Consider the following 16,582-nt stretch of genomic DNA (forward strand, 5'->3'; position numbering starts at 1 on the left):
TAGCCAGGCCGGTATAATTGTGCCGACCGACGATACAGCATACCTTGCTGGTCGATGTGTACCTTGCTTTTTGCTTCACATCGTTTTAGTAAAGTCACTTCGCCGTGGTAAAAATAAAAATGGCATGACATTATATGAGTCGCATTTATTTATCCATATATATAAAATTAATCCCTATTTCCCTTGGTCACGCTACCACGCGTGAAAGGTTGGACCGATTTCACTATTTTTTTTTTGTGTTTGTTATTGTCAGGAGAAGGTTCTTATGAAAGAAAGAAATCGAAAATTTTCGCGAAAAATTAGAAAATTTAAGAAAACTTAACGAAAATATTAATTTTATATAACTGTCAATTTTTTGAAATAACTGTCAGTGATTGACAGAATGCGCGCTGCTAATTCATAGTGAAGACGGGACAACGTCTGTCGGGTCAACTAGTACAATATATAAAACGCCTTTAAAAAACGCTAACAAATAAAGAAAGTATTAAGCAATCGTTTTAATAAAAAGTTTTCGTCGCTTCGGGATTCCGAATTGAATGTTCAGCTGGCTTCGTTACGTCCAGAGAGATTGGCTCTGGCCTTATTGACTACGTACTCAATAACCGGGTACAATTATGGGCCACACTTGGGATTATGATTTTCGTCAGCACATATTCGAACTGAATTTTGTATACAAATAGGTCACTAACACTGTTTTGTGCTAATAAGTGAATTCTGAATCCCGCGGGAGTTTACCCGAGTTTCCTTTTATTATGATCTATATTTTAAACATTACATAAAATGTAAGTTGTAGTTTGTTTACTAGTTGTTATTATGTAATATGATGTTTTGATAATAAGATAACTAAAGGACTTTTTTATAAACACTTTAAGTTAGTGGTTAACATAATAAGTGTGCTCTATTTTTTTTTTTTATTTTTTTTTAACGTACGTAAATCATCAGATGACTATCTCCCGCCTTGGGATGGGCGGGAGGGCGTGTCAGACTTCTACTGACTAAAAACCTACGGTGTTCCCATCCTTTGCCTATGTGTCTAGGTCCAAGATCCGATGGCATTGAAACCTAGGCAGGCACCGGCCCTAAAGGGCCCCGTCAATGACACTGACACTGCTCTTCGAGGCGCGCGTGGAACACTACGCGCCGTACACACGTACATAAGTGTGCTCTTTAAGTCTCTAATTAGATATATGACGTCAGGCAAAAATAGCAATACAATCATACGAAAAAACATTAACGTACATTCTATAGATACGAACGTCCATGTTCTATATTTTGTTCAAAATCTGAACTAAAATGGCAACCAAAACGTCACTGTTATAACCTATTTATTCACTTGAACAACAAATAATTTTACTTATTTGACTAATATTTTTTATTCAAATCCAGGTTTAAACTTAAACTCGAGTTCTTATATCATGAGCGCCACTCCGTACACAACCACAAGCTGTCAATATTGACCATACTAAAGTCAGTTTGAATGGATTGCAGTTCAATTCAGTAGAACACATTGACTGTTCTGAACGCCAAATACGTAGTACATATATTTAGATGGGAAAAAACATTAATACGATAAAGTATTTTTTCCTTTAGTTCCCCTGACAGCTAGTTCAAAAAACAAACGTAATAAAGTTACATTGCCTCCTACGATTAGTTGCAATGTACATGACACGTTAAAAATAGAAGCCATTTGAAACTAACGCTAACATAATTTATTTTTAGAGTTTTCAAAATGCATAGCCATTAGTACTGCACTCATTTGTATCAAAGCGTTAGTCAAGTGAATGGTTTCGAAGCTTCAAACACTGTCCTCCAACTGAGCAGTATTTGATTTCGGCACGTCCAATTTAGATTTCTATTTTCATTTCCTATCCATTTCCATTTCCATTCGACTTTGTCACTTTTGATTTATTGATTACTTTTTTTCACTTAGAAATACTCACAGCGACCTTCGTAATTTATCTGAAAATAATATCGAATAATTTAATAATTTTGTCGTAATCGCATTTGCTTGTTTACAGCGATGGTAAAATAGCGAGTTTCATCTGATGAATGATTACTGTCATCATAAACAAAAAATACCAGCGGAATGATCGATGTGTACTGGTATTAATTCGTTGGTTTTAGTGTCTGCCTTCTTCTTTTTGTAGTTTTATTCACGTAAGTATTTGTAGTTTTATATAGGTGTATCATATATGAATATGTTTGTACAAGGAGAAACAATAAAACTTCAATTATTTCTCTACGTTTCTATGTCTCTTATTAATACATGTGTTTTACCATTACTTCTAATTAATCCAACGAACGTGTTACCGATTACATCTGATTTAAAACCTCAGCTTTCATCACAAAGAGCTCTGAAAGTGAACTGCACGTTGCAGCCGGCCAAGATCGGTAAGTAAATAGAGGCGCAATGAATCACCGTAACCGTTTTCCGATAAGGAGTGGGGCTCTGGCCTCTCGCTTGCCCGATATAGTCGGCGAGCCCTGTTTTATTGTGCTACTATTTTCACTCTATCGCCAGTGAACGCAACCCGGGCGGAAACTGAGATAAAGTCGCGACCTCACAGTAATATACAGCCCCCTATGTCGAAGCGGTGTTACACCGCACAATTCGCGAACTCTTCTGACCAGTTTCTCTTTGAATCACTCGGTTGATCTTTTTGTGAGCAGATTAGCTTGAAGGCATTGGTTAGTTGGTTGTTTTACGTCGTCTACGTTTAAAAGTTGGTTGTCATGGAATAAAGATAAGTTTATAGGCCGGTTTTCGTGGAGTTTGTTAATTGCGATCCGATGGCGAGATGGAAACAAATATACAGGACAAACATATCGCCAATGAATATTTTGTAGAGATTAATAAAATCGATATTATTTCTTCGATGAGGCACTGAACAGTTATCAACTTGTTGCTCCAGACACAGAATACAAAATGACGCACAATTTAATTGAAGTAACTGTCAATTTCCTAGTACTTATTTGAAATAGCAAAATTTATATCTTGTTGCCGATATTTTGTATAGTGTGTGTATTGTGAGTTACAAAAGTCGCCTTTTAATTTTTAAATATATTATCGTCTTTTCCTTACTTTAGAATTGTATTTTTGTTCTAAAACAGTCACAATAAGGTTTCGCTCAATTTCTCATGCTTAACTCGAGTGCCAATGTTTATTTACAAGCCAGATTAGACTTTACAATGTGTGAGGAGCCTAACCAATACACACAAAGCCGATATCAACACCCTTGAATCCGAGGGATATGCTGACTTACGTGTGGGCGCGTTACAAAAAGCCAACGGAGCTATCGGTAAATTTTATTTGCATTGCGCTCTGAGATCATGCCAGTTGGAAACTGAAAAGGGTCTAGTTGTCAAAGTAACAAGGGTTAATGCACGTCGAACAACGGTTCCTATTTCCAAAACACTGGATTACTACAAAGCGTGACTTCAAACGATGTCGAAATGCGCTTCTCTGGCGACATTACTCAATCATTAAATTATATTTAATATTTGATATTTAGTTAATCAATTTCGTTTCTTGTACGATTTCAAACATAATTAGAATCAAATTTATCGCGTTGTTTTAGAATAAAAAAAATATAATAAAGATAAATAATGCAAGTTATCCGATTGATTGAAGAGGTATAGAGTTCTGTTAAATTAAACGTATAGTTAGAGTTACTTTAATTAGAGAGTTTTTTTTTAAATTAACGAAATAACCTATACTATATTATGTGTCAGGAGCCAAGAGTTGCTACGAAGTAATCTAATCTTTCTAACTATAGTTAGTTAGAAAGATTACATTACTTCGTAGCAGCTTTTTCCGATTTTATCGAGTCTCCCCCGTGACCATGAAGGCTGCAAAGTCTTCGAAACGTCGAGAGAACTAAAATATTAAAACCGCGATAAAATCCGTAAAATACTTCAATTTTAATGTCTAACATTCGGGTAAACATAAGAAATCGTTATTATAATCTCTTATGATTCTGCAGCACTAGTTTCCAATTGCCATAGTCTTATCTAGTGGTCGACCGAAGTTTCAGTTTCGGTATCAGCGAGTTTCTGCGCTAAATCAGAATTTCGGTTTCGGTCTCAGCAAGTTTCCGCGCTAAATCAGAATTTCGGTTTCGTTTCGGTTTCGACGTAAATCCTGCCGAAACTATTCGTGAGCCTTCGGGCGTGATCGGGGCGTCGCGTCGTAGTGAAGTGGGGAGTATCAGTATACGACTGCACCAAAACATGTAATCGTAGAAAAATTTCGTTATTCGATAAATAGATTTTTATTATCTTTTTCTTTTCAATAATAACCAATAATTACGCTCTTTATATGTCTTATACAGAATAACTGTACTCGTTATAAAGTGCTTTTGTCCCTGCTTCACTCCTAAGTGCCTTAGCGTAATGACAATGATAATATTTTCCTTATAAGTAACACCCATTAAGTTTAATATTTATTTTATAATACCGATGTAAATTAGGCGTGCTATACTCAAAAATATCAATGAAATTACTTACAATTACAATTTGTGTTTTAATCGTTAATAACATTTAATTAGGTATTTAAATAAAGTTTTATTTAAATTATATAAAATGATTGATATCAAAATTTATTTTGATATCAATCATTTTATATAATTGGTTCATACTTATCTATAAGTTTAGACTTTGGTTTTGGTCTGAAACTGAAAAAAGAAAAATCTGGTTTCGGTCGAACATTAGTAACATGATAATATTTAGTAGTCTCAAAATAAAAGAGCCTAGAATAGTATCCGTTAACGTTTTCGTAGAATAGGTAACTTAAGTTGTTGAAGGTACAATTACGCGTTCAGAATTACATAAAACTGCACGGTATTTCGAAGGAGGTATTTAGCTTCTGTGGAAGTAAATACACAAAAGATAAATTAAAAAACATTTAAAGAATTTACCAAAATAAGAGACAGCGACGACTGCAGAGTACACGATACATAGTAACAAGTATTATAAAATCAACAAGCATATCTTTCAAGTCAATTACGCTAGCAGTGTTTAAAAAGGGTATCGCAACAATGTGTACAAACTAGTTAATTTGTATGTCACGTATCTCATTTCAGATAAAATGTTACCCCATACAATTTCTACAACAGAAACAATACTGCATTGCATCGCTTCGGCGCGTCAAGCGTTTGATATAAAGTTTTCTAATAAAACTGCCGATCAACAAGAATTGATCATGAAATTCTACACTTCTCTTAGCTTTATAGTTTGCTCCCGTTTATTTATTGAGGTTTTAAGTAAAACATTAATCCGTTTTGTTATTGGCTTTAAGGTACTTTATATTTATTGTGCTATTAAAATTTATGGCTTCGTTAGAAATATTTTCCGCTAATGTAGAATAGATAATAAATACTATTATTATGAGTCCAACGGAAGAAGATACAGCCCACTATACTTCTCTTATAAGATTGTTTTAATATTATCTGTGGCTAGTCTGTAATTCATGCTTGTAGGAAACGCTATCGTTTCTGTAACGTATTGTTTCCTAAAAGCATAAATTATAGACTAACGTATAGACGTTTAGTATAAAAATATAGTCTCGTCTATACGTTATACGTTTAGTACCTATACAAATCTAGAATGCGTATCAACAGTCCTTTACCAGCCGATCGACAATTTAAAACATTTTATATTCATACATTTAAGAGCTCCAGTCAATCCGAGAACCTCTAATTCAATAACCAAACATAAACAAAAGACGGTAATTTCAAAAATTATGTTTCTATTCAAATTTTATGTTCCATCCCCGAAACTGCATTTCTCGCATGAAATATAGTATTTTTATGTTCCGTACTCACAGTATATTTGATATTCAGTGAGTCAGGAAAGCAGACCGCGGACGAAAACATTTATTACGCAAATAAATAACTGGGAATGTTGTTAAGACCGACATCACAGTTATCAAGAGCTGTACACCTGAAGCTTGCACTTTATTTTACGGCAATTTATTTCGTAGCCGGAGTCTCCTGCTCACTGAGATCCCATTATAGAAGCATATCCTGACTAAATTTGCAACCTGCATGAGATAGGGTTGCCACTCACGCGGAGTTTTGTTAATTTGGAGCTGGATTTATGTTTTGAAGTTTAGTTGACTGGCGGTTTTAAAATGAAATGTCTTAGAAGTACCATGTAAAAGAGCTTCTACAGTCTTAATACAGTTTTAATACTTTTATAATTTCGGTAATCATCGCTTGATTATCAATATTATCAGCCACTGGAAGTCCACTACTGAACAAAGGTTTCCCCTTAAGATTTCCAGATCGATTTCGGTCTCCACGCTTGTTATTGTTCGTGAAATGTTCTAAACTCAGATTGGGGTTACAAAACAATATGATGAAACAATAATAATTTCTGAATTATGAAACCTTTTGTACAAAGTACGACACAACAAAAATCATAGCCTTTATTGATCTTTTACAGCATTTAGCCAGACACGAAGACCTTACGGCTGACTTATAATGCCTTGAAATTGCATAAAAAATATTACTATACTAAGAAACGTTTAAAGACAATGATATTTTTTTAAAAATATTTTAAACTAGTAAAACTTAAATATATCAAGGTAACTGCTCTCAGTCTGCAAACGTACGCAATGTTTGCAGAAATATATTTACTTTTTACTGCAAATAGCCCCAAATAACGAAGAATAATGGAAATATAGTGGCTTAAGTATAGTTATAAATCTTATTGGCATTTCGCATGGACAATTTAAAGACACATTGCATATCTAAGTATGAATGGATTTGCATTAATGTGTTTGTAAGTACAATTTGTATTGCAGATACTTGGAACGATAATGCTTTGAATGCGCTTGTGTGAAGATTGTTATGCATAATGTTACTGCTAAGTTTCTATTGTTAACATTATAATATGCTAGTGTGAGTATCGAGAAATAAATCGTTACGAATGACATTTGGAATTTATCCCATTTTTCCCATTGGTATAATCTGGATGAAATATTACAGGATATAAAAATAGTGATTTGTGCGCAATATTTGTAAAAAATACATATATACTTTGATGTCGAACCGATATTATAATCCTCAATATACATATATAATGTAGCTATTATTATAGAATGTTTGATCTATACGCATTCAAAACTTATTTCGGAACTTGACATTATTGTCCTGATATTTTTAAAAGTCGTATTAATGGATATCCTTGTCGTCAATTAAGGTTACTCAGATCTCAGAAGTGTATGACTGAGATATAATTACAAAGTTACAAATATTAAGTCCTGCGACATCTTAGTAATCTATTTATATTGTAAATAGTAATAAGTTGATTAAATGTTGGTTAGAAGAAAGCGGTAGTCTGCTCAACTTATTTGGATGATATGTGCCATACTGACATTATATGTCCAGGATAAACATTAAAACTATTTTTAAGCCTGGAAAATATACAGCGGTATTTTTATCCCGAGAAAGGCCTTACGTGAGCAAAATTTGGCAAATATTTTTGTGTCATTATTAAAATAGCATTAATAGCGAAGCGACGTCGTATCTTTGCATTATCTTCCAAATTCGGTGTTCCAAGGAATTGTTTGGATTTATACCAACAGACAAATACCATCACGGTACAAAGCGCTGCAGGTTGGGATTCCATCCTCACTATCTGGATTGATGGCGTTCCTCAACGATTTATAAGGAGTTTTATTGCTTGTACTACTTTGAAGAAGTAGGTTTGCTTGGAGTGCAAAATTTGAAAAAATTAAAAAAAAAAACTTAATAAAACCTATTCCTTCATCGTTTACCGGCTTACGCATTGAAGACTTATCTAGTAAAATTTGCAGACGTATCTAGACCAGAGTCGAATACATATTTTCCTTATGTATAATAATACTATTCAGCTTGTGCCGTCCTGCATACCTTGCGTGTGGTTTCTATTGACATATCCAGCATTGTGTAGGCGTTTCAAAAAGGGGTCTAGGTATTCTTTCATCGTAGGCTGGCAAAGTATCTTTATCGTCCTTTGCTATTACTGATTTTTATGCCTGGCTGTGATCGCCTACCGTCCCGTTAAATGAGTCGTTTCCCTTACTTTGATAGACATGTATGACTTACGTAATATAACAGTACTTCAATTAATTAGTTTATTCAATTCACCGCCTTCTTTTTCTTCTAAAAATTGTTCTCGATGTTAGTTTTACAAGAGAAAACATTTTAAAAATCTCTCTTTAACAAATATTTGCTTTAAAGTTATTTTTCCTTCTTTCAACGCGTTCTGACCAATTAATGTCGCTTGAAAATAGAACAGATTTTTTTTCAGTTATGTGGACTTTGCAGTGATGCAGTTAATTCTGCGGACTACGAAAACCAGTTGCTGCCTCAAAAGGAATTTTACAGTATGGGCAAAAATACGGGATGAAATGTTTAAATCGTTTTCCTATTTTTATTCGCTGTAAACGTGTATTTTACGATGAATTCTATTTTCATGATAAAGAATATTTTATACAGAATCGTATTAAATTATCTTTGAAATGTGTATGTTATTATCACCTAATGTTATTTATACAAATATGAGACAGCGACGCCGACTGCCGCCAGAATTATGCCGGCCTTACGGTTAATATAAACTGACCGCAAAATAAGACTTCCACGAACGAGATGACCGATTTCACCATGTGTACGTTGTTTACTATCAAGATAGTATTTATTCAGAGCCCTCCACTAGTCTAGAAATAGCTTATACCGACTGCCCGAGGCGATCTCAGAGGGTATACAAAACCTGCACACAAGAACAAGTCAATACACGTGATGACGACTGCATTCATTTTTTCATTTTAATACCTCAAATATGCATATGCATCCATTACAGCAAATGGATACACAAACATGCACGGAGCCGTATTCTTGAAGTCTGCCAGATATCTGGCATTTTGCGAGACGGTAAAGCGGGACGCGTCGTAAGTGGCTGCTTTGTCGTTTCCAGTGCTGGGAAATCCCTCATACGGTGCCGCATTACCTACGAGAATAGACGTACAAGTTTGCCGGTCTTCGTTGCCAGTAAATTGGGTGATCAAAAACGCTCACTTGAGAACGTCAGTTTAAAAGGAAGAAAACTGATTCCCTTTTTGTGTGTCGTTAGCTTTGTAATGGGTTTCTCGACAACTGTCTGGAAAAAGAATGAATTTTTGCCTTAATTAAAAAATATTTTAGGTAAAATCGAAAAGCGTGTATAATAATGTTATAGATTAATAATATAAACCCAGTTTTAAAACTTTTGAATTTTAAACGAGGTGACGACACGCTTCATATGAAATTACAATGCGCAATAAATCGATGCACTTGGTAAACATACATTGTTCGTAGATAAGCAAAAAGGATCCAACCCACAGTATAGTCGAAAATTAGCCGAGGATGCCAAATTAGTTCTAATCCATAAGGTCTATATTTTCCATTAGTAAAAACATCTTAGTCAAAATATGGTAATTTGTACTTTTTATTAATAAAATAGAAAGCAAAACTACCGGTTAGCTAACAAAACTCGTCTGTCAATAATTCCTAATGATTCAAATTACAATTTTCAACGTCGCAGTGACGTGGTTTGTGACGTCAATGTTCACTAAAAGCAAGTCACGAAGACAGTGTACAATTGACTTAACCAATTTAAAATCCAAAGATCAATAAATTGACAAGTTAATATTTTAGAAGAGACATATCAGATATTCAAAAAACGCTACTTTAATCTTTATCAGTAATAAAAACTACATAACGATAAGTTGATAGTGAAAAACTGTCTGTCTAATGGAAGATAAGTTAAATATCTACAGTAAGTATGTATTTTTAGTGGAGGGATCTATTTAAACGCACGGCTGATCATGGTTGTAAGTATCTAATAAAAATATACGCAATCAAATGAAAAAGATTATAACTTGTGATAATACTTGTTTGACTTATCTTATTGGTCATTATGAATAAATATCGTCTTTAACTGTGATCCATTTACTCTTTATACTTTAAACCTAGTTTAGGAAGGCAAAACACCGAGGGCCTAAAATTCCAGTAAAATCTAAGGTCATATATTTTATATATATTTAGGGAGAGAATTGAACACTGAATACCCTTCTAAAACAGGTCCTTCGTCAAATTTTACATACTGTATATTGTCTGAGTAAAGATATCGCTTACTATAGGCACTTGAGATGTCTGATAAGCTAAGAAATATCTTTTACTGATTTATATACTTAGTAAAGAGAAATGATAACTTTCAAGTATTTCTAAATTAAAACATATCAGTTGGAATACAATTATTGAAGTAACATAGCAGTATAATAAAATACACATTTTTATGTAATATCTACTAAAATAAAGCTTTCTCTCATGGATTTCGTTTAAATTAAAACAATTTTTTTATCGTCTACTACGTAATTGCTGTTAATTTTGATGTATTTAAGGCTTATTGATAATAGAAACCCGGCTTTGATTACTTTCCTTTTCAATCATATCTTGCAATCATTGCCCTCAGAATATTATAATTACGGTAAATACCTTGTACTATTTCTCTTCAGGTTTATTCACCAAGCATTTTTCTGGATTTGTCACAAATAGCACTGCACGGCTTCCAATATTATTCAATAATATTAGAGAAGAGAAGTAGGTAAAGTTAACACGGTTTCGCCTTTACAACATTAATTTTCAGACAACGGCATTAAGTTTACTATTTTTAACAAAAACCCCTGTCAAACTATAAAAAGCCCCAGCAAAAAGCAAAAAATAACCTACTTTATTACAAAATATGCATGTAACATGAATAATAAATGACATAACAAATCGCCTGTTACGTATAAATTAAGTAATTGAATCGAACCAGCGAAGCATGTTGTGGCGACCTGATTTTTACTCGGCCGACTTCGTTTATCCGTCCATACAAAATAATCTCATAAACTCCGATCTGAGTGAAGAGGGAGCACGAAATTAAATGGTAACGAACGTTGACCAACAAATTAACCGACGCCAGGGAGCCCGCGCTTAATGCAATTCCAGTGACGCGGCCACCGGCGCAGCTCCGTTTTAGCTGCTGTCTACTTTTTTGAAATTATATTTCTAATAATTATAAATGTTTACGTTTTTGGTTGAACGTAATTGCTGGTTATATAGTAATCATTTTTCAATAGCTCCGAGTTATTGGATACTAAAATAGTTGAAAGTACAATCCCAATGATTGTAATAATGATCCTGGTAAAATTTCTAATAAATAAACAAGTTGTTATTTTTGTATTTCCGTCATTCTGACACGATTGGTTTCGATTCTGATAAGATTAAAGCTTCGAAAATGATTAATTTGTTCCTAATATGGCGGTAGGCTCGTTCTCTACGGTATTACGGGTCAGATTTTCACTTGGGGGTACTAGTTAATTCATTGCTTAAGTGCCCGTTTCATGGAATAGTGGCTTAAGGCTCTGCAGTATGAATAAACAAAATATGTTTCTAATGTAGGAGAATATGGTTAAAATTAAACATCTCTAAGTAATCTGCATACACGATGTCGAATGTTCCCGTTATAAAGCGGTTTATGGAGCACACAAGACGAGCTCAAGTTTTCCGTGCCTAAAAGGAAAACGGGCTCAAAAATCCAGTTGCGCGCTTTAATTTTTAAAATACAATTTATAACCTTCTTTAAATATCTTATGATAAGTTTAGTGACAAGCTCTATTTTATAAATCATTAAATATATACATTTTAATCTATGTTTTTTTATAATCTTTATTTAGTTGGGTAATAGTTTTTTTTGTTTGTTCCTAATAAACCTTTAATATTTAAAAATTAAATCTTTGATTATACTTCTATGAGAGTTAAGTCTAGTCTAGCGTCTTTGAAAAACTAACTCACCATATAAAACGCAACAGCGTGTTGGCAGTTCACATTGGTTTTATTCTAGGTATTATTTTGGTACGCACCGGCTTGGTTGTGTCTCAGGCATCGATTTAGTCCATAGGCGGCAGATGCTGCTTACCAACAGGCTGACCGCTTACTCGTTTGCCTAATAAGGTAATAAAAAAAAAAATTAATGCTACCTCGGCTGAAGCGATTGACAAAATTTTACAGCGTGGTTCTACCAATTTATAAGTTGTTCTCATCTATAAATATATAGATACAGAAATATTATTTTAAATTAAAACAGCATGTTGACAAAACGCATGTTCAATATTAGTGATCAAACGCATTTTATCAGTAAATAATGACCAGAAATTAATTTTATCGAAAAATTCGTTAATACTTTCATTTCAACGTAAAACCGAAAATGCTACATTTTAATTACTCTTTTGACCGTTACGTCAAAGCAACGACTTCTCAATAAAAATCCACCAATGTATTTAAATTTAGAACGTCCTCGTGGAATAAACTTTTCAAATTCACCGGCCATCGCCGTGAGCACTAAATAAGTACCTACCTAACATAAGACTCTTACGACTGGCTTTACCCACATACGTACATAAGTACCTTTAAATTTCAATTCAGTTCAGGTAATCAGATTTACATCGTATATTTAAACGTACATAATATAATATGACTGACGGATTTGTTTTAGTGTTTTTGAATGTAGTTTTAATGTTTGATATCATTACAGTTTCTTAGATTAGTTTAATATAGTATTCAGATTTTATGAGCTTATGTTTGGTGCGCGAGTTATGCGATGCCATTTACTGCTCTCGTGGATCAAACTTCAAACCCCGCGTGGGGAGTAATATAGTTCACTAAATACAAACTCGAATATCATGCATCGACGAGCATTTTAATTGCTCTTCTTAGTTGCTTTAAGATAACCATAGGTCTTGAAAACTTGATACCGAACTAACAATTCCAAGATTGATCCGTCTGCTTTCCAAAGTTTTATAATAGAGGTATGATAGCGATAATTTCAACCCTAATCTAATTGTATTAAATGCTTATTTTAAAATATATATCATTTGTATTTTACAATATGATATATTATTGTTAATAAACAATGTTGCAAATTCCAAATATTTACGACACGTTTTGAGCTAGCGGCACAATCAGCACACATGTTTAGCATAACATCTTTACTTGTGATTCAGATTGCATCGATCCTATGAGAGTTGCACGTAAACGTGACTTGACTCCAAATATCACGACTGAGATATTAATACATCAGGTGATATCGATGCGAGATCGACTGTGAATGCTCTGCTCAGATGCGGATGCTACCGTCGATTTATCTGGCAATCTTGCTGATAGAATTTGCATTTTATTAATGTTATAACAAGGTTGTATTTTGAAAAACTATAAACCGGCGAAAGGTAGTTTGGTTAGAAGCATAGCAATAAAGACGTCAATCCATAACGACGGATGCAGCTATTATCCAGTGGACGCACAGAGTGCTTTACGATGTAAACTTGTATGGAATAAAGATGAGCATAAATTGAATATATTCTTGACTTATTAAATAGCCATCAATTCTCGTGTGAATGCATGTCGAAGGAGATAGTACGGAACGTCATGTGTATCGTTGGTGAATTTATTTTTATTGTTGTTTAGATCGTCAGTATGGCTGACGTAATGTGACCGTCAGTATATCAAAATTACTAATACTGTGCAAGTCAGTAATAGTAATTTTGACTGATGAAGATGACTATCTCAATGAGATGCGCAAGTTGCTCGCCTGATGGTAAGTTGTACGCTTGTTCCACAATAATCGATAGGAACTGATGATAGTTAAATGAAGAACTAAGATTGAATACGAGTATGTCATTAACCTCCAATCCTCATCTGAATTTATTATAATAACTAGTCTTTTGCTGCAGGTCCGCTCCCGTGAAAATGTTTTTCCGAAATATTTTCCTAAGATTTTTATTTATTTATTTATTTATTTATACATATATTATAACACCACAACAGTTAATACTAATGCGATGTTATACAGACTTAATATTAACAATTGGTTTGAATACATCTATGAGCCATTTCTGTGAATTCCCGCAGGTTGCTTATAAGTATATCCAGATATCTATACTATTATATAAAGCTGAAGAGTTTGTTTGTTTGTTCGAACGCGTTAATCTCAGGAACTAACGGTCCAAACTGAAAAATTATTTTTGTGTTGGATAGCGCTTCGTTGCTGGAGTGCTATAGGCTATATATCATCACGCTATGACCAATAGGAGCGGAGCAATAATGAAACATGTTGTAAAAACGAGGAAAATTTATTAGTTTTCAGAGCTTCCGTTGCGTGCGCTGCGTAACGGTTAAAGTTATGCAAAAATAATGTATGACGGGATTGTTCCTCTTAAAAAGTTCTAAAAATATATTATAAAACAAAGTCTCCCGCTGCATCTGTCTGCCTGAACGTGTTAAACTCAAAAACTACCCAACGTATTACGATGAAATTTGGTATGGAGACAGTTTGAGACCCTGGGAAGAACATAGGCTCCCGGGAAACGACTACTTTTATAACGGAAAACTTTAGCCTGAAAAACACTATAACGCGGGCGGAGCCGCGGACAAAAGCTAGTATTGAATATAGATAAAAAGTAGTATTGCTCGGGAGTAATGTAGCTTCTTATTAGTGAAAATAAAATTGTAATGGGTTTAATAGTTTCTAAAGTTGCTCGTTCAAATACTATCAAACTCTTCAGCTGTATAATATTAGTATAGATATTATGCCGTAATTCCTAGTGTCTTTTGACAAAAAATTACAGACTTATAAAAAAAATTGCTTTACCTATCTTAATGCTAATAGTAATCGCTGCGAAATACTCAACATTTAAAACGAATTACTTTTAACTACCTATTTAAAAACACTTATTCAACTAAAAAAACTAGCTCGATGAAATCTCACAAATTTATACCGTAATGCAATAATCTTAAGTTTACATTTTAATAGTATTCCACGAGTAAAGTACAAACAGGATGAAAGCTTCCAATCAATCAGGAGCTGTTTGAACAAACCCCCACGCTTACTGGCCACTGGCCGGGTAAGTACTTAACTTACTTAGCGGCACTTACACTTCAACTGACTGAGGTTTGACCCTTAGTTTAGCTAACTGACCTTTAGCTTTTGTTCTTGACCAACACTTAATTCGTTTAAATTTGACGGGGCTTTGGATTCTATTAATATTGCTGCAGACAATTAATTTATTAATTTGTTTTGTGATACATAATTGAAATGTTTTCATATTTTAATTGATAAACATTACCTTGTTTGCTAGCTTTGCTCGTAGGAGGGTTAATTTTTTATATCCGTTCGGATAGCGATCACTGTACACAAGGTGTTAAAACTCGCCATAGCGGCTCTGTGTCGCGTTTCGGAATCAGCCTGTGTATATCCGGATAGCAGGCCGGCATAATTGTGTCGACTGTCTAGGGGTAATCATCTCTCCTCAGTCGACATTCTATTGTACCCCACTCTGCTTACAATCAGGTGCAGTATCACTTTACAATGCCCGTATAGAAATAAGCTTAATTAATTTGACTACTAAAGGGTAAAACTAAATAACATATATTTTTTTTGTGGATGAAATTTAAATCAAACCTACATCAGAACTCAAAATTACAAAGTGTTTTGAATCTCGATTTACTGTCTCAGTTTATGCCAGTGACCCATAAGCCAGGGTTGACAACAATTTATTCGTATTAATTTCAGCGCCTTCGAGCTCCACAACTCATGGCAGTAGTTACTGAGATAAGGCGGAATTTCACAACACTTGATAAACACTGCCTCCAACCATCCGTGAGGGCAGATATATTCACTCCGTAGGGCGCTGTAACTAACTTTGTATATGAATTAAACTTTACTTCTAATGACATACCTTTAGGTTATAATGAAGTTCGGAAGTCTTGCGAACATAGATTCTCGACGCAGTGAGTCGATAATAATACTAAATATTATCTTATTATAAGAAGAAGGATTATAAAACACTTTGTAATGCTACTGAGCTGACTATCTTGTCCGTTTGTTCATCTCTCAAGTGCTTTTTTCTCAGGACCGCGTAGAGGATACACGATGAATTTTCAAATACAGGGCCTACAGTCTCTTTCAGCTATAAAAAAACAAACTTGTTAATCAACACGATCAAAAGATATGACCTTACGTCGCATATTTTGCGATTTCACAAGTAAATTAAAACCTATAGGGTACTTTCTGTTGACCCAAATAATACATAAAAAAAAATGTTTGTACAGAACCCTCGGTGTACGATTCCAGTTCGCACTTGTTCAGTTTTACCGTATACACGTGTTATAGTTCAAATAAATTACACCTACACATCCAAAGGCCATACACAAGCTAAAAATTATACCGTGTGAATACAGAACAAAGACGAGCCTATCCCCAAACGTGCTATCAGCGCTGATAAATACCACCTGCAGTACGGAACCATTCATCACCGGCTACGATGTAAGTAATTGTGCACTACTTTCATAAGTTTTCTTAATAAAATTCCGCAGGAACCGTTCTCTTCATTGCGTCTTCTACGTGCTTTACACCAGGGATTTTTCACTTTAAACTTAACACTTTACTGACTGCGTATACTGAAATATTGTGCTTGGTCGGTATAATAACGTCAAGGGATTTGTGTAGAGCGTTTTATTATGTT

Source organism: Manduca sexta, chromosome 13 (genome assembly GCF_014839805.1).
Source record: "Manduca sexta isolate Smith_Timp_Sample1 chromosome 13, JHU_Msex_v1.0, whole genome shotgun sequence".
Classification (NCBI taxonomy): domain Eukaryota; kingdom Metazoa; phylum Arthropoda; class Insecta; order Lepidoptera; family Sphingidae; genus Manduca; species Manduca sexta.